Source organism: Diabrotica virgifera, chromosome 7, assembly GCF_917563875.1.
Source record: "Diabrotica virgifera virgifera chromosome 7, PGI_DIABVI_V3a".
NCBI classification, from domain to species: domain Eukaryota; kingdom Metazoa; phylum Arthropoda; class Insecta; order Coleoptera; family Chrysomelidae; genus Diabrotica; species Diabrotica virgifera.
The window spans coordinates 35547269-35568360 of NC_065449.1; the positions used below are offsets into that span (position 1 = coordinate 35547269).

Consider the following 21092-nt stretch of genomic DNA (forward strand, 5'->3'; position numbering starts at 1 on the left):
TTTTTATACGTAGATTGATTCCATAAGACGAATTCATGCACAAAAGAGCTATTCTCCGAAAGTGAACTTGAAAACAAAATTCAATCTTTCCCAACAAACCAGCGACAAGAACGACAACAACAACTTTATTCTTCTTCTTCTTTAAGTGCCATCTACGCGTCGGAGGTCGGCAATCATCACAGCTATTCGGATGTTAGAGACGGCTGCTCTGAAAAGTTCATTTGATGTACATCCGTACCATTCTCTCAGGTTGCGCAGCCACGATATTCTGCGTCTCCCTATGCTTCTTTTTCCTTGAATCTTTCCCTGCATAGTCAATTGGAGCAAGTTGTATCTCTCTCCACGTGTAGTATGTCCGAGATGTTCCAATTTTCTTGTTTTGATGGCATTTAAGATTTCCATTTCTTTATTAATCTTTCTCAGAACCTCTTTGTTTGTGACGTGTCCACGATATTTTCAGAATTCTTCTGTACACCCACAGCTCGAATGATTCTAGTTTTTTTATTGATGCAACATTCAAGGTCCAATAGCCCTGTATTGGCTTCCACAAAAAATTAGTCTTTTCACCACCACAGAAAGAACTCAGTACCTTCTGCTCTATCACATATACTGGCAAGATAACAACAAAAATAGCCAGATACATAAAAAAGAAAGGAATAACACCAGCTTGTAGAACTAACAACAACTTAAGCAAAAATATATTAAGAACAATAAGAGCCGAAAGAGAAAGGAACTACAGATTGGTGTTTACAAACTAACTTGTGGTGACTGTCCGAAAACTAACATCGGTCAAACTGGCAAAACCTTTGACAAACGGATAGCAGAACACAAAAGGTCTTTCAACGATAGAAAAGTAGACACTTTTACATACGCACTTCGTCTTCTAGATCATAATCATTCTTTTAATGAAGAGTTTCAAATTCTGCATATTCAAAATAAAGGCCTTAAGCTATCTTTATTAGAATCTATGGAAATTAATAAATTGAAAAATACAGATATAATTCTCAATAACCAACTCGAGACAAACAGCTCCTCACTCTTCAACCTCTTCAGTTAAAGACTTTAAAAATGCAAACCCATAGTAACTAAATCACTTGAGAAAGTCACTCTGCCGAAACAGCTGTAGTCACATAGTAAATATAATAAATTTTGTGTAAGTATAGAAAACGATCGTTTTCAGTGTTTTATTGTTAGATTCAAGGTTTAACTTCCATTCCATAAAACAAAGCGAGAAAACGTAGCACCTAGCCAACCTAACTCTTAGCTCAAACTTCAAACCACTTGTGCAGAGCACTTTTCTCATTTTGTTAAAATTTGCTCTAGCCTTTTCTATTCTGATGTTGATTTTCTGTAAGTAATCTCCTGTGGAGTTAATCATTGTTCCAAGTCATGCATATTGGTCAACTCGTTCGCTATTGGATCCGTTTATGACGAGACTCGTTATTTCTTTGGGTTTTCGATCTTCTCGATCTTGTCTTCTTGACGTTCATTGTTAGACCGTATTCTTGTCCAAACTCTGCTATTCTGGTCACCAGCCTCTGAAGATCCCCGATATTTTCAGCTAAGATGACAGTGTCAGCCACATATCTAATGTTGTTAATGAGAACTCAATTTACCTTTATTCCAGCTGTTTCACCCTCAAGAGCTTTTTTCAAGATCTCTTCCGAGTAGGTGTTAAAAAGAAATGGCGACAACACGCATCCTTGTCTCACTCCACGTCTGATTTCAATTTCTTCCGACAACTTTTGCTCGTTGCTTATAGTATAAATTCGATATAATCCTGAGGTCATTGTAATCTATCTTCTTTAATTGCAGGACATGCATTAATTGTTCATGTCGTACTTTGTCGAATGCTTTATTATGTATAGTCAATCAACTTTATTCCCAAAGAAATATACGCAAGCAAAGATTGCGTGTTGCACAAAATAGCATGCTGGAAGACACATATACAATGATGGATGATGAAGACGCAGTCACTGAGCATTCGTGTGGAGCAATGGACGTTCGCTGCCAATTTTGTACAGCCAAGCTCTTCATCGTAGAACGGCCAACAGGGGGACAATTCACCATGTGCTGCCAGAAGAGAAAAGTTACAGTTGGTAAAAAACCCAGTTTACAAAAGAATTGTTGCAGCATCCACAGCGTTTGCCCCATTTGGCACCTAGTGACTTCCATCTGTTTTAATACCTAAAAACAATAATGCGTGGAAAGATAATGTCCGCCATTCGTTGATAAACAAAAAGTTTATCAAAAGTTGGTTCGTTATACGGCGACGTTTGAACACCGAACTCTTTGATCAGATCAGGAAGGTTCACTCTTCTTAATGTGACTGAGCACTTCATTTACTATGTACATACTTCATTGAACATTTAGATACGTTTTATAAGAACATTTACCAGTGGCGTCACAGGGATTTTTAAGTGCCAACCTTAAGACGACGAGAAAATAAACGATTACGCAAATATTGGTTGAGCAATTTTCTTATTGATGTTTCCGTTTACTATTTACTATCTTGGTAGTTGGAAAAATATTTGTTATCTCCAAAATTAGTGATAAGATGATCAGTACGTAGTTTAGAGGATTTTGCAGTTTTGTCGTAGTTTTTTCTAATAGTAAACATACTATTATAATATGTGTACATATTTACAAGGATGTTTTACGGCTTAAAGGTCTTTTGACTGTTTTTATTGAGATATACTACATCAATCATATTAGGTTAAAGGCATACATCATACAAAGGTATACATTTATACAGTAGAGTATAGATTATACAGTTGTGGTGTGTATTATTTAATCTAATAAAATAATAGGACGACAGGTCAAGCGGAAACGCAGTGTGTCCGGGACGATAACTTCTAGCGCCATCTATCTAGCGCCAACTTCCAACTGATAAACTCAAACTGGCAACTTGACAAACTGACAAACATGACTTGCCAAACTCGAGCTACGCTGGTTTTTGTACAAAGATCTTTCGTAAGACGAATTAACGCAAAAAAGTTAAGCGACTCGCCGAAAATGAACTTGACCTTCTCAAATAAAATTCAAGCTTTTCCAACAAATTAGTAACAAGAACTACCACAACAACTTGCTTTCCAAAGAAATATACGCAACCAAAGGGTGTATGTTGCACAAAATCGCTTGCAGGAAGACGCAGAAGCAATACTGGATGATGAAGACGAAGTCACTGACCATTCGTGTGGAGCAATGGACTTCGCTGTCAATTTTATACAGCCAAACACTTCATCGCAGAACGGCCAATGGATGGATAATTCACCATCTGCTACCAAACGAGAAAAGGTACAGTACCCCGCAATTATTATCCGCCGCTTCTCCAAAACCTAACAGTTTTAATGGCCAAAAAGATCTCGCGAGTAAAGGAGTCATGCAAAATATACTGAACGTAAATAGTTCGTTCGCCTTTGCGTAAATGGGAGCAAATCTAGCCACTTGTCCTTGTTACGGACCATACTGCTTCCGAATCCACGGTCAGATGTACCATTTGGCAGGAACACTTCATCCACAGAATCGGTGGTTAGCTCAGCTATACATCTTAGATCCTTCTGAAGCAACTGCAGAGCGACTCCAAATGCCAAAAATCAAAATTGTTATGACGATGACGGTATCAGTAAAACAGATTCTTGGAGGTTCTTTCTTCAGTAGATCTTCCTGCGTTATTCTGGTGTGTTCTACACTCATCATCTTCTTTTTCAAGTGTTTCAAGAAGTTTGTCAAAGTTGGCTCGTTATACGGCGACGTTTGAACCCCGCACTTTTTGATCAGGGGCCTGATTCTAATTCATTTTGACAGTCGCAATTTCATTTCGACACCGCCATGACCCTCGCAGAGTATAGCGATTCTTATTCATTTCGATATTAGTTACAACTGGGGATATTAACCCTATCATGTTGACACTGCTCAGAATTTGGGTTGGCGCTCCGGTTTATTGGAATTTGTTGATAGTCTGGGAAAATTATCGAAAAAATGCCATTTTTGGAAAAAAATATTTACCAGCTATTTTATTGCTAAAATCGAATCTTAAGATTGCATATATTAGTAATAATATGGGGTATGACAAGTCCGCAGAAAGTGTGTTATTTTATTTATAAACAAATTAGCACTCCTAAATCTTCTCTTTTTTTCAATTAGTGCATGCTCTGTAACTCCTAAGATTTTTCCTTTGAGCCAAAAACACTCAAATAAAAATTCACCGTAATTTAGTTCTGCACAAAGTTATTTTTTTTTCCGATTTCCTTCAACAAAAATTTTACTCAGAAAATCCGAGGTTTCCCAAAAAATCTGCAATTTTCAATTAAAATTTTAGGGAAGTACCTAATTATTTATCAATAATTAAATAATTGATGACATGAAAGATTTATTATAGTAGATTATACAGAGGGGCTAAATTATGGAATCAATTCATTTCTTTAAAACGGACGATTTTGGAGCAAAATCCCGATAGAGGTCGATTTTTATTTTTAAATTACAATTTTTTGGCATATATTTCATACTAGTGACGTCATCCATCTGAGGTTGATGACGTAATCGATAATTTTGTTAATGGGAATAGGGGTCGTGTGGTAGGTCATTTGAAAGGGCGTTCAATTCTCTATTCAGTAATATAAACATTAATATCATTAGGTATTTATACAGGGTTGCCAAAAAATAATTTTTGAATTAAATTAATTGGCGCAAAAAGAAGAATGTATGTAATTTATTTAACTTAAAATAGAACTGCTGTCAGAAAATAGAAAAAAGGTTTATTTCAAAAATAAACATTTCTTTTCGCTTAAATTAAATCACAAACAGCCTCCCTCCTACCTATTGGCAGTTTGAACATTTAATTTAAGCTAAAAGCAATGTTTATTTGCAAAATAAACATTTTTTTTCTATTTTCTGACAGCAATAGAATGTATTTTGAGTTAAATAAATTACATGCATTGTTCTTCTTGCGTCAATTAATTTAATTCAAAATTTTTTTTGGCCTCCCTGTATAAATAATGATATTAATGTTTATAATACTGAATAGAGAATTGAACGCCTTTGTAAATGAGCTACAACACGAACCCCTATTCTTATTTAAAAAATAATCGATTACGTCATCACGCTCGGATGGATGAAGTCACTAGTTTGAAATATATGCCAAAAAATTTAATTTAAAAATAAAAATCGACCTGTTTCGGGATTTTTCTCTAAAATCGTCCATTTTAGAGAAAATGAATTTATTCCATAATTTAGCCCCTCTCTGTATATCAGGAGACCGGCGACAATCTAACCAATAGTTTAGCAATAATTAAAATGTTAATTAAAAAATTTCGGTCGAAATAATAACCAGAAAGATTATGATACACCAGAATAACTATGATTTTCGTATAAAAAAACACTATACCTATTCAACGTACCTTACAGGATTGAAATTGGACCATTTGAGCGGTCTCAGGAATGTTATAAAGAAACAATTTTTTGGCTTATAAACAAATAGAACCCCTCAGAAAATATTAGATTAAATTAAATTAAGTTAACGCTGTTGAAAAGGGCACGGCTTCTGTGCCCTTTTCGAAGAAAAACATTGAATTGCGAGGAGTGATTCCAGGTATAACCGGTCAAATTTGACCGGCATTTGCGACAGAGTTATAAACAACAGGATTTTAATCTTTGAACCATTAGATACCTTTTAATTCCGGTCCTCTTTGTACATACAAATTTTCATATCTTCAAGACACTCATAACAAAAAAGATTTATGTCACTGTCACCAAATTATTTAATTATTGATAAATAATTACTTCTCTCAAATTTTAGTTGAAAATTAAAGATTTTGTTTGGAAAACCCGAATTTTCCGAGGAAACTTTCCGTCGAAGGAAATTGGAATAAATTATCAATGTGTAGAATTAAATTAGGTACTGTCAATTTTTATGCGAGTGTTTTAGCTTAAAGTTAAAATTTTCGGAGTTATAGAGCAATAATTAAAAAAAAAGATTTCGGAGCGCTAATTTGTTTATAAACAAAATAGCACACTTTCTGTGGACTTTGCACAGCTATATTACTAATATAGGAAATAGAAGATTTGATTTCAGCATGTCCAGCAATAAAATAGCTGGTCATTAATTTTCCTTGTTTTTTACTAATTTTCCCAGATTATTACCTTACATCTTTCATTGAGTTGATGATTCATGTTGTGGACATTCTCAATTATTAAATTTCTAATTTAATACTATTCTATCTAATTCCTCAAAACAAGCAAATTTCAATTAAACCCAGCCATATTAATACCTTTTGCTTTACATAGTTTTCCTTGCCTTGCAAGAAATAAACAAAACACATCTAAACTAAACCTAACCTCGCTTTTGTCAATTCATTCATCTCCGTGTCAAATAATTTCGACATCGAAATTATAATATCAACACCCTTTTTAAAGTCGCTATTAATTGCGATAGTCGCTATTTCGTGACGTCATTTCGTTAGTTCAACTAAAATCCACAAGGCTCGCACAGTCGCATTTCGACGTTGCCATATTGAAAGCGACTTGTTTAGTGTCGAAATTTGATTTAGAATCAGGGCCCAGATCAGGAATGTTCACTCTGCGTAATATATGACAGCCCTTCATTTACTATGTAGGTACTTCATTGAGTTTAGACACGCTTTATAAAGTGGCGTTTAGACGCCGCGATAAATGCAAGCAATTTATTGTGACGATAAATTGCTACGATTTATTGATTTTTAAAGCTGTTTAGACGCTACGATATATTGTCGCGATTGATTATAAACTGAAACAACTTGATCGTTACAGTAAATTGATGCAATCCGATACCAAGTCCAATCCAACTCAAATTCCGATAAATCGCTGCGATTTACCGTTGCCTACACACAACGAATAATTGAAACAACTCGATCGATATCGATATATTGCTCGAATTTATCGCGGTGTTTAAACACTACCTAAAGAACATTTACCAGTGGCGTCACGGGGGTTTTTAAGTGCCAACCTTAACTTAAGACGATGAGAAAGTAAACGATTACGCAAATATTGGTTGAGCAATTTTCTTATTAATGTTTCCGTTTACACAATTAGGTACTATCTTAGTAGTTGGAAAAATATTTGTTATCTGCAAAATTAGTGATAAGGTAATCAGTGTCTAGTTTAGAGGATTTTTCACGACTGATATGATTTGTCTAATAGTAAAATTTACGATCATAATATTTGTACATATTTACAAGGATTTTTCGCGATTTAAAGGTCTTTTGACTGTTTTTATTGATATTTACCACATGAATCATAGTAGGTTATTAATGGTTTTATACGATACAGTGGTTTATAGATTATACAGTTGTGGTTTGAACTAATACACAATATAGAGGGACGGAAATCTTTATCGGTGCAAAAATAATTTTTCTGCGCGAATTTTTGTTTTGCAAGAAAAGTCGTGGATCCAAATAAACAGGAAGTTAACAAAAATTTTTACCGGAAATGAAAAATTTGATGACTGAAAATTAACCCAGGCATTCTTTAAACGCTTTTCTTTAGTTCAATGGTTTGGGTCAAATCCTTAGACGTTAATTTGACTGTCTTTTCTTCAATGCAAATGAATGAAAATTAGCAGACATATGCATTCGCGGGAAAAATACACGAATACTCAATTCAATTTTTTTTATGTTTATTAATTGTCTAAATAAAAAAACGATTTTAATGGAAAATGCTAAATTCTCTTGTTTTTTACAATGAAGAAACTTGAAACTTTTACAGATTGTAGCTAATTATATGAACTATTCATAATTTCACTTTTTACGTTAATTATTGTTTACGTTATGCTTCATGAATAAACAATAAAGTTTCAATTTTTTTTGCCGATTCCGACTACTTTTCGTGTTTGTACATCATATGTTTTATACATATATTTTAATAAACATGACGATATATTTTAATGTTTGAAAAGTGTAAGACTAAAAAGTAAAAAATAAAAGAATATAAAAAAATTAAGAAGCGCTTTTCTTTAGTTACGAGAGACTAAAATTAAAAATATAAAAAAATCATATAAAATGCAAAAAATTAAAAGAATTTAAACTCGAAGGATTATTCGAAAAAAAACTGTTAGACAGATAAAATATACAAAAATATCATACATTCGTTAAAAAATTGAAAAAATCTAACACATTCGTTAAAGAAAAGCGTGGGGCGAAAACCGTTTATTCGATGAAGACCACGCTTTTCTTTAATGAATGTGTTAGATTTTTTCAATTTTTTAACGAATGTATGATATTTTTGTATATTTAATCTGTCTAACAGTTTTTTTTTGAATAATCCTTCGAGTTTGAATTTTTTTTATTTTTTGCATTTTAGATGATTTTTGAAGTGAAAACTTCTTTAGGGACGTTGTGCACTTTTTGGATAGGGCAAAAAGCATTGAATTGGCGACCGTCATCGCGACCGTCATTGCGACCGTCATCGCTTATGCTATATATTATGTGTATGTATATATTATAAATTGTGCAGAGTTCTGTGATTTAGTGGAACCAGTAATAACAGAAAATCAAAGAAAGAAAATTCGCTCCTCGTATAGTACTCTGGGCTAATTAGCAAAATTCATGGAAAAGTTATTTACCAGCAATTTTATTGCTAGAATCGAATTATAAGATCCTATATATTAATAATATAGGTATGAAAAGTCCGCAGATAGTGTGCTACTTTTTTTATAAACAAAATTGCGCCAACAAATCGTATTTTTTTCAATTATTGCTCTATAACTCCGGAGATTTTAACTTTACAACAAAAACACCCAAATAAAAATTCACCGCAATTTAATTCTGCATAGAGATTTGTTTTTTCCGATTTGCTCCGACGAAAATTTTCCTCGGAAAATGCGGGTTTTCCCAACAAAATCTCTAATTTTCAAATAACGTTTTAGGTAAGTAATTAGTAATCAATAATTAAATAACTTAGTGACATCAAAGCTTTCTTGTTATAGATTGTAATTCCAGAAGCCGGTGAAAATTAAACGAATATTTTGGCAACAATTTAATTGTTACTTAACAATTTACGATCGCAATAATAACCAAAATAATCATGATACATTGATCAAACTTATTAAGATTATAAAGATGAGATGCTTATTTAATATTTTATCGACAAAATATAAATTTTTCGTTTTTTTGCATAATCTTTAAATTAAAAAAAAAATAGTTATAATACGCTGGTCTAATTAGTAAAGTACAAAGAAAGGTTAATTACCAGCAATTTTATTGCAGGAATCGAATATTATGATCCTATAGATTAATAATATAGGTATGCAAAGTCCGCACATAATGTGCTACTTTTTTTATTAACAAAATGGCGCCCCCAAATCGTGTTTTTTCAATTATTGGTCTATAACTCCGAAGATTTTAACTTTACACCAAAAACACTCAAAATAAAAATTCACCCCAATTTATTTCTACATAGAGGCATGTTTTTCCCGATTTGCTCCGTCGAAAATTTTCCTCGGAAAATTTTCCAACAAAATCTTGAATTTTCAAATAAATTTTTTGGGCAAGTAATTATTTATCAATAATTAAATAACTTGGTGAAATAAAAGCTTTCTTGGTATAGATTATAACTGCAGAAGCCGGTGAAAATTAAACGAATATTTTAGCAACAATTCAATTGTTAATTAACAATTTACAGTCGCAATAACAACCAAAATAATCATGAGACATTGATCAAACTTAAAAAGATTATAAAGATGTTTAATATTTAATATTTTGTCGACAAAATATAAATTTTTTATTTTTTTGCATAATCTTTAAATGTTTAAAAAAAATAGTTATAAACAAATTAACATTTCTCAGAAATTGTTTATTACATTATAATTTTAAAAAATACTTAATATGCGTATTTCAAAGGTCTTGAAAATGAATGCTTTAAAAATTTTTTCCAACCATTTACAAAAAAGTTATGAAACAGCAAAGTAAACATACGATTACTCCGTTGTTTAAAATTTGTTTTAATTGTTTCAAAGCTTAAAAGTGAGTTTATGGTACAAAATAATTACTTCCAAAAAATAATAAACATTAGTTCAATGGTTATATTTTAATCAAAGATTAAAAATGTTTTTTTTTGTAACTTTTACCGCGAAAGTAGGCTTGATACAGAGTCGTGGACGGGTTATAATACATAATTTTATTTATAACTAGTGCACGTCGCGCGACGATCGTCGTCTCGAGTGAAAATTTTAGCTACGGTACTGTATTAGTCTACTTTCGCGCGTGTAAATTACAAAAAAAATATTTATTATCTTTAATTAAAATATAAATATTAAACTAATAATCGATATTTTTTGTAAGTAATTAGCTTGTACTTTAAACTCACTTTTACGCTTTGAAAGAATTAAAAAACGTTATAAACAACGTAGCAATCGTATGTTTACTTTGCTGTTTCATAACTTTTTTGCAAATAGTTGTAAAAAAGTTTTAAAGCATTCATTTTCAATATCTTTGAAATACGCATTTTACCTATTTTTTAAAATTAGAATATAATAAAAACTTTCTTAGAAACGTTAATTTGTTTATAACTATTTTTTTTAACATTTAAAGATTATTCAAAAAAATTAAAAATTTATATTTTGTCGACAAAATATTAAATAGGCATCTCATCTTTATAAGATTTCGAAGTTTGATCAATGTATCATAATTATTTTAGTTATTATTGCGATCGTAAATTATTAATTAACAATTAAATTGTTGCTAAAATATTCTTTTAATTTTCACCGGCTTCTGAAAATATAATCTAAACCAAGAAAGCTTTTATGTCACCGAGTTATTTAATTATTGGTAGATAATTACTTATCTAAAACTTTATTTGAAATTTAAAGATTTTGTTGGGAAAACCCGCATTTTCCCAGGAAAATTTTCGTCGGAGCAGATCGGGAAAAACATGTCTTTATGCAGAATTTAATTTCGGTGAATTTTTATTAGGGTGTTTTGGTGTAAAATTCAAATGTTCGGAGTTATGGAGCAAAAATTGAAAAAAAAAACACGATTTGGGGGCACCATTTTGTTAATAAAAAAAGTAGCACACTATCTGCTGACTTTGCATACCTATATTATTAATATATTGTTAAGATATGTAAAATTTGAATTAATATGGTTTCGATCTTAATATTTTAGAAAAGTTAAAACATATAATAAAAATATACCAAAATTCATTTCGAAGAAATGAAAGTCAATTATCTTTGGATGGCCGTAGGTAAACAAAATTTAAATAGGGATTAAGTATTTTCTTTGTACAGTTAGTATGATAAGGAAGTGGTTATGTGTTTGGACAATGAGACCGGGTTAGGGAACAATTGTATTTAGAAATTTAAATGAATGTAATCTCCTTAAAAACCGATTGGCATGTAATTAGTTTTAGGAAATTTCTAATGGTAGGAAAAGTTGGTGTTGAATCTGACACTGACAATTTGGAATTTAATTCTTTGGAATCGTTGTCAGTGGACTTTCATAATTTTTACATAATTTAATTTTACGGGAGAATAATTTTTTCAACGTTACTGTTTAGTGCTGGCTTTTAAACGAATGTGATTCTAGACGATAGTTGTTAAATGATCGTCAAGTCGAATAGTGGTGATCTCTGAGAGTCTCCTGAAGTAGTAAGGCAGATAAATGAATAGCTGTGAGTTTGTTGAAATAAGTGTCCTGACGGAGGCTCATCACGTAAAGCATTGTAAGTTATATTGTTCTATTTATATTCCAAGAGTCACCGTTGCATGCCGGAACGAGAAATAGATTCAGTTTATTGAGAGGAGAAAAGGCTAGCATTGTTTTTTGAAAGATACGTGCATCTGTAGGGGGTCATTGATGACAATAGGCTTGCAATAGTTTGTTGCGAGATTGCTGACTACATAGGGGGCTGCTAAGAGTAAATTGTAGGCGACCAGAGACAAGAATTTGGACAACTCATCATCCGAGAGACAGTTTTATTTTTTTTTGTAGAATTATTCATAACGCAAATTTCAATAAGTACTTTAGATAGTGGTAGGAGTATTTCAATAATCAGAATAGGAGATATTATTTTTAGAGGATATTTTGAGGGTGAATTTATTTCAATAGATGTTTTTGTACCATATATGTGTTTTATTCCGTTAGTCTTTGACCTTATTTATCATATGTAAAGCAAAGGAGATATTGAAGCACGAGAATATAAAACCCTGAGATTAGAGCATTAAATAGTGTGATTAAATCATAAGTGCATCATTAAAATTAAATTTAATTAATTAATTAATTATCTAATCAATTGCTTTGAGCACACCGATCTTTGAATATCACAATAACTGGAGCCCAGAACGTGGTGGCTTAAAAAATATCGCAGCTTTGCATTTGATGGTAGGGAAAGAGATAAGGAATAACTACAGGTGATCCAGAGATAATTTGACAATTTTTCCAGGTGTAAAAATATTTTTGATTTATGGATTGATCGTAGGTAGTTGATATTTACTGCTATTGAATTATTTAATATTTTTACCAATCGTACATTTGATATTTATTTTGAAATTTACTGATTGCATATTTGATATTTGTGGCGAAAATTTATTAAATTTGGGGAGAAATATTTGTCGTGTTCTGCAACTTATAGAGTGTTGTAAAATTTCACATTTGGCGGGGACAAAGAAAACAGTAACAAAAAGAAACAACATGTCGACCACAAGGAGGCAAAGCAAAATGCAAGAAAGCAGAGAGAATAACAGAGAAGAGGAAAAAATTGTTGAAGAAGGATTGGGTAATGAAGGAGATACAACGATTATGGAGAGAAAAGAACAGGAATTAACAGGAATAGAGAAACTATTGCAACTGATGCAACTCCAATCACAACAAATGGATAGAAATCAACAGGAAACAAAAAGGACAATGCAAGAAAATCAACAGGAATCAAAACGAGCCATGGAAGAAACACAACAAAAAATAGAGAAAAATCAACAGGAAGCAAAACGAGCCATGGAAATAACACAACAAAAAATGGAAGAAACACAAAGAGAAATATCACAGAGAATAGAACAGAAATTGGAAGAGAATGATGGCAAATTGGAAAAGCGTTTGGAAAAATATGAAAATGAAGTGAAAGCCTGTTTAGAAAAAGTTAGAGAAGAAACAGAAAGGAAACTGAAGATGCAACGAGAAGAAATAGAAACTAAAATGAAGGATATTAAGACTGTGCAGAAGATGGAATTAGAACAGTTAGAAAGCAAATTTGAAAATGCAATACAAGAAGACAGGCGAGAAATAGAAGAAAAATTTAAGCAAAACGAAAAACAAATTGCGGAACTCAAGAATCAACAGAATTGTGGAGAAAGAAGGGAAATGATTATCCTTGGTACAAGCGACGCGAAAATACAATTTGGAGGGGATATTAGAAAAACACACCCAGTACCATTTGTTAAAAATTTGAAAACCAAATTGCAACATATTAGATATTTTGACTACTGCAAAGAAACAATTAGAAACCATCTGAAAGAAGGAGCAGCGTTATGGTATGAAAGTAAAGAAGATGAGTTTGAAAATTGGACAGATTTCGAAAATAAATTTCTCAACTATTTCTGGGGGAAAGTTAAACAGAGGGAAATCAACCAAGAGCTACAGAATGGAAGATATCACGAGAAAATGGGAATATCGGAAGAAAGATATGCTTTGCAGATATATAACAATTCCAAATATCTAGACTACAAATACTCTACCGAACAACTGGTAGAAATGATAAGCAGACATTTCGAAGAAACGCTGGAGGACCACGTGATTTTGAGAAACTATCAAGATATTGATAGTTTGTGCCAATTCCTTCAAGAAAGGGAAGCAAAAAGAAGAGAAATGCGAAACAGAAGACAACATGAACAATATAATGGACCGGCAAGAAGGTATCAATCAAATTATGACCAGAGAAACCGACATGCCCAATCAACAAACGAAGATAGGCCGAGAGAATACCAAAATTACAATAGACAACAAAATTATGATAACAGGAATCACGCAAAAAATAGAACATATGAAAATCACAACAGAAACAGAGATGCACAAAATCCTCCGACTAGGAATACGAACGAACAAAGGGACGGTAGAAACAATCAGAATTTCCAACGACAAAATAGAAGGGAGATGAATCATGTAACAATAGAAAACGAGGAAGAAGATGTATGCAATGAATCCAGACAGGATTTTCAATAAAGCATCCACTGAACAAACATAAACAACTCTCCGGTATATTTTGTCATCCGAGAGAGTTTATACAGTTGGCGGGAAATGATAGACAAAGTTCTAATTCAAATTTAATATTCTTAGATGCATTTATAAAAAATAAAGCGATTAAAATTTTGATTGATTCTGGATCGGAGATATCGTTAATCAATAAGAAACTAGTAAAAGAATTAAATTTGGACAGATTTGTGTATAAAATTCCTAGGGTTGCTTTAGTGGGTGCAAACAACAAAAAATTGACGACAGTAAATGAAGGTTTGGGAGTGCGGATCAGAGTGGGAGACAAATACTATATTATGCAATGTGTGGTGATCGAAGATTTAAACCATGATATGATAGCGGGAATTGATGAATTGAGTGAAAAACATATCACCATAAATTTTTCGGAGAATAAACTGGAAATCAGAGCAGAACCAGACAACATAGAAGAAGAAATGGAAATAGATAGGAAAATAATTGTTGAAAAGATAAATGAACAGGAAAAACATAAAGAAATCAATATGACTGTAGAGGAAAAACCGAAAGTACAAGAAAAAAATCAACCAAAAAAAAAAAGAAGGAAGAAAAAGAAGAAGAGTTCAAAAAGAAAGAAGGAAAACAAGGTGGATACAAGAGAAAGACAGGAAATCGAAGGTACGGAAGAATTGTCGGCAATCGACGATAAAACAGAAAGGAAGCAGGAAGAAAAGGAAGTTCTCATAAGAGAAATGAAAGCAGTAGAAACATGGTGCTCGGGATACCAAATGGAAATTGAAGATAAAAAAAAACAGAAGAAGAAATAAAGGATGAGGACAGAGAAGAAATGGCAATAATGGACGAGAATCCAGAATTTTATGAAGAAATATTATGGACAGTGAATACATGCGAACAAAATGAGGATGAAAGAAAATTAAAATGTGGAGAAAACATGGAAAAGGAAGTAGAGAAGATTCTAGAAAATTATGGAGATTTGATTAATGAAGAAAGTCGAGTGGCTAAAAATTATGAACATTCTTTTAAAGTTAAAAACTTAGAAAATTTTAAATCCAAGACATATCCAATCCCGTATAAATACAGGCAAAGCGTCGGACAGGAAATTGAAAAAATGATCGAAGACAAGGTGATAGAAAGATGTGACTCTCCATATATCAACCCGATAGTATGCGTTAAAAAATCGAGTGGTGATTTGCGATTATGTTTAGATGCAAGAAACATTAATTCACACACAATCGCGCAATACGAAGCGCCTTTGAACATCGAAGCCATATTTGGACGAATCACAGGGTCACACATTTTTTCCAAAATCGATTTGAAACATAGTTTTTGGTTAATACCTTTGGCAGAGAAATGTCGAAATTATACCGCTTTTTCGATCGACGGAGTGGTATACCGATTTAGGGTGGTACCATTTGGCCTACAGAGTGCATGCGCTGCTTTGGTTCGCGCATTGAACACAATCTTAAATAGGCATGGAGAATTTGTTGTACATTACATAGATGATTTATTAATTTTCTCACCAGATATAACAAGCCATCTACGACATATTCACACTGTGATAGAAGAACTGGATCAAGCGGGATTGAAATTAAATATTCAAAAGTGTCAGTTTTTCCAAAAGGAAATACTGTATTTAGGATTCAAATTAGACACAAAAGGGATTAGTCTTGCAGAAGATAGAATCGAAATTATAAATAACTACGCTAGGCCAACCAATTTAAAAACATTGCGGGGATTTTTGGGAATGGTAAACTATTTCAAAAAACTAATACCAGACATCAGCACAAAAGAAATACCGTTGATAGCATTACTTAAGAAAAATGTTAGGTGGAAATGGGGAACGGAACAAGAAATGGCTTTCAAAAATTTAAAAGGAGCTTTATCCACAGCTGTAAGAGTACACCACCCAAGATATGATCAACCTTTCATTCTCCGGACCGATGCTTCCATAACAAAATTCGCAGGGGTGTTATCACAGATCCAAGACGATGTAGAGGTGCCAATCTGTTTTGTCTCCCGTGTAACCAAAACATATGAGAGAAAGTACAGCGTTACTGAATTAGAGTTCGCCAGTGTGTTATTTTGTGTAAATAAATTACGGTTTTACCTACTAGGGGCAAAATTCACCATTGAAACAGACCATGCAGCTTTGATACATATAATGAAAAATAGGCTGGTAAATAATAGAATTCATAGGGGCATTATTTTACTTCAAGAGTATGATTTTGAATTTAAATATATCAAAGGAACTGACAATATCTTGGCTGATGCGTTGACGAGAGATGAACAATTCCGCAAAGAGGACCACAAAACTCTCCACGTTGGCATGAACATAATGAGAGAAGAAGCAGGCTTATTTTCTTTGGCTCAGATCAGGGAAAATCAGGAACAACTGGATGAAAGAGAAAAGCAAAGGGTCGAACAAGAGGATAACTTATATTTTAAGAGGGTCGATGGTAGAGAACTATATGTAATCAAGGAACAGATGGCAAAAGAAGTTTTAGCAAAATTACACTGTGACAACGGACACATTGGAAGCAGGAAGGTGTGGCTTATGTTCAGGGAGAACTACATTTGTCGAAAGGACTATACAATAGCCAAAGAGATGACTCGAAATTGCGAGACATGCCAAAAGTGTAAAAGTAAGAATTTCAAAAACGAAAACATTACAAAAAACGTCATAGCTCGGAAGAAACTGGATATTGTCGCCATTGATATGTTGAGCGATTTAATAACAACAACACAGAGGAATAAACACATATTAGTTATGGTGGATGTTTTTTCAAAGTATTTAAAACTGTACCCATGTAGAACCACGAAAGGAGCTGAAATACTTCGGAAGATAGACGATTTTATCGAAACAGTGGGAAGACCAGACAATATTTTGTTGGACAATGCAACATACTTTAGGAACGACCGTTTTAAAGGGGAATTAAGAGAGAGAGGCATAAATACAAAATTTGTAAGCATCCGACATCCACAGAGCAACCCATCAGAGCGTTTTATACAAGAAGTCACAAAATTTCTAAGAATTGCTGCGGAAGAACATCATCGACATTGGGACAGAAAAGTGTTTGAAATAGAGACGTATTTGAACTGTGCACCAAATACGGTTACCAAGGAGACGCCTTTATATGTAATGAAAGGAACAATGCCTACGAGACCGTGGGAAGACACCGCCCCCAGACAATACGAAGAAGTGATCGAGGTGGTTCAACGAAGATTGAGACGAAGTGGAGAGAAATATCTCCAAAGGCAAGAGAGGACCCGAAGAAGAAGGCCGGTTACATTCCAGAAAGGGGATAAAGTTTTAGTGAGGGCACTAAGGGTGTCCAATTTACAAAATGGTATTTGTGCTAAATTGATGCCGGTATTTGAAGGTCCATATAGGGTCAATACGGAAAATGGGGTAAATAGTTATGAATTAGCGCATATAGAGACAGGCAAGATACGGGGTATTTTTAACATTCACGACATTTATAAGTATCATGAGTAGAGTTTGGTAACATAATGGAATAATTTGATCCTAAAAAAAACTTGTGTCATTTAAATAAATAACAGAGTTTTTCGGCAAATCAAATGGCGGGGAGTTGTTAAGATATGTAAAATTTGAATTAATATGGTTTCGATCTTAATATTTTAGAAAAGTTAAAACATATAATAAAAATATACCAAAATTCATTTCGAAGAAATGAAAGTCAATTATCTTTGGATGGCCGTAGGTAAACAAAATTTAAATAGGGATTAAGTATTTTCTTTGTACAGTTAGTATGATAAGGAAGTGGTTATGTGTTTGGACAATGAGACCGGGTTAGGGAACAATTGTATTTAGAAATTTAAATGAATGTAATCTCCTTAAAAACCGATTGGCATGTAATTAGTTTTAGGAAATTTCTAATGGTAGGAAAAGTTGGTGTTGAATCTGACACTGACAATTTGGAATTTAATTCTTTGGAATCGTTGTCAGTGGACTTTCATAATTTTTACATAATTTAATTTTACGGGAGAATAATTTTTTCAACGTTACTGTTTAGTGCTGGCTTTTAAACGAATGTGATTCTAGACGATAGTTGTTAAATGATCGTCAAGTCGAATAGTGGTGATCTCTGAGAGTCTCCTGAAGTAGTAAGGCAGATAAATGAATAGCTGTGAGTTTGTTGAAATAAGTGTCCTGACGGAGGCTCATCACGTAAAGCATTGTAAGTTATATTGTTCTATTTATATTCCAAGAGTCACCGTTGCATGCCGGAACGAGAAATAGATTCAGTTTATTGAGAGGAGAAAAGGCTAGCATTGTTTTTTGAAAGATACGTGCATCTGTAGGGGGTCATTGATGACAATAGGCTTGCAATAGTTTGTTGCGAGATTGCTGACTACATAGGGGGCTGCTAAGAGTAAATTGTAGGCGACCAGAGACAAGAATTTGGACAACTCATCATCCGAGAGACAGTTTTATTTTTTTTTGTAGAATTATTCATAACGCAAATTTCAATAAGTACTTTAGATAGTGGTAGGAGTATTTCAATAATCAGAATAGGAGATATTATTTTTAGAGGATATTTTGAGGGTGAATTTATTTCAATAGATGTTTTTGTACCATATATGTGTTTTATTCCGTTAGTCTTTGACCTTATTTATCATATGTAAAGCAAAGGAGATATTGAAGCACGAGAATATAAAACCCTGAGATTAGAGCATTAAATAGTGTGATTAAATCATAAGTGCATCATTAAAATTAAATTTAATTAATTAATTAATTATCTAATCAATTGCTTTGAGCACACCGATCTTTGAATATCACAATAATATATAATCATAAGCTTCGATTCCAGCAGTAAAATTGCTGGTAAATAACTTTTCTCAAAAATGGCATATTCTCCGATTATCAGCCCAGACTATAGATGTAGGTAGATACAGACAAGAGTAAACTGGAATACGTTGGCATTGTTTATAATTTTTTGTGGGCGCTTTTAAGGCCATCGGTACATAATTCGCAAATATTTTACGGCTATCCCTACTTTTTCTGTCTGTACACGGCAAATTACGTGTAGTAAAATTCACACTGGTATGGATAAACATTACTAGAATGCCATTCTACTTGAAAATGTCATCATTAACTTAAAGAGATGGCTTTTGAATGTTCTTGGATAACTGTTATATTTGTATAATTGCAAATTATTAATTCAGTTAATAAATGTGATAATTTTTTCACTAACTATGTATTCAGTGATTGTAATAATTTATATGTACAACAAAAACTAATACTCAATCGAGAAAAGAGGGAAAGTGTTAAAGTGATTTTTTAATAATATATTGTTACTATGGAACGCTTACAATTTTGAACATCTTTAACAACAAAATACTTGGACCACAGAATATTATTATCCTGATGTATTCTCTGCTTGGATCTTCCACAAAAAATACACAATAAATAACTTTTTATTAAGTTCGCGTCTTAAATCAATTATCTATCAAATACACTATATTATCAATATTATTTAATCAACAAAAACTAAAAATACTTATTAGTTTTCTCAGGATTCGAAAAAAATGAGTCCCCATTTGAATAGCATTGCAGCCGAAAATAAGTACCCATCCCCTTAAATATTTTATGTAATATTTTTGAAATATTCATAAATTTGTTTAATTTTACTGGAACCAGTAGTAAAAGAAAATCAAAGAAAGAAAAGTCGCCTCTCGTATAGATGTAGATAGAGACAAGAGTAAACTGGAATATGCTAGCATTGTTTATAATTCCACCGTATACGAAATCCTATTAATACAATGTCAAAGGATTCATAGTCTGGAGTTCATAACTAGAAATGCCAGTATCTCTGTTTGATCAAATTTTTAATATTTGTTTTGCTTCGAGAGCATGGATTTTCATGCCGGATAATCTTTCAGTGGCGTACAATGTATTTTAAGAGTCTCACAAAATGAAATAACCTCCTAACACTGCAGAATAATTAGAGGGAGAAATAAATAAGAGTTTAGAAAAAATTATCGATGACCCGGATGAACTAGAAGAAGAATAGGGATACTCTAAAACAGAAAAAATACCGATGAATACAAGAGACTGTTTTACTTGTACATAGGTACAAGTAAAACAAACCGAAAATAGGAATACACAGAAAAAAAAAAATAAAGCAGACTATAATACTTAAAAGAGAGAAGACACGTTCAAAATCTTACCAGTAAGTTAAATTTTTGTGAACAAATTTTTGTAGAAATAGACAAAGGTTCCATTAATTTCGTATACAGAATAAACCAAATAAAAACGGGACATTCGTAGTTAATACAGTGTATCGGAACTACATTTGAAATAGTCGACCAATATAAAAGTTCGACACACATAAATCATAGCAACGTTAAGATCGGCATGTATAAAATATCGGACATCTTGGATATTAGTGCACCCTACGTAACGCACAGCTGAAACTTATGTTTGTCCGTCACAGTGTTGCCATGCCATTTCTTTCATAATTTCAATCAATGTTAAATGTACCTACAAGAATAATAGAATAAGAACGTTTACTTCTCCTTCATAAGTAGTATAGTATAATTGTATATACTAGGTAGAATGACAAATGAGGTGTCAAATGAAAGCTTATAATCCAAGGATAGTACTAAAGATGAGAAATTAGATTTAGGTTGTCTGTCCGTCTGTCTGTCTGATCGCGAATATAACTCCTCCGTCACTATACCAGGTAGAATGACAAATGAGGTGTCAAATGAAATCTTTTAGTATAGACATATTATATATAACTATACATTCCCATAATAACGCTTATTTTTCGAGACACTGGCCATGGGAGGTGAATGGCTAATTTTGGTCATATTTTATGTTTTCGATGGTGCTGACAACTAAAAAGAGGTTTATTTTGAATTTTATGTAATGGAACATTG

At 32.7% G+C, this 21092-nt stretch overlaps 2 protein-coding genes across 4 annotated transcripts in view; both read right to left on the minus strand.

Moving 5' to 3' along the window:
• The window catches only part of LOC114326447 (uncharacterized), a 407135-nt gene that overhangs the window by 153425 nt on the left and 232618 nt on the right, over positions 1-21092 (minus strand). The window lies entirely within an intron of this gene.
• The window catches only part of LOC126888461 (zinc finger protein 664-like), a 365892-nt gene that overhangs the window by 31785 nt on the left and 313015 nt on the right, over positions 1-21092 (minus strand). The window lies entirely within an intron of this gene.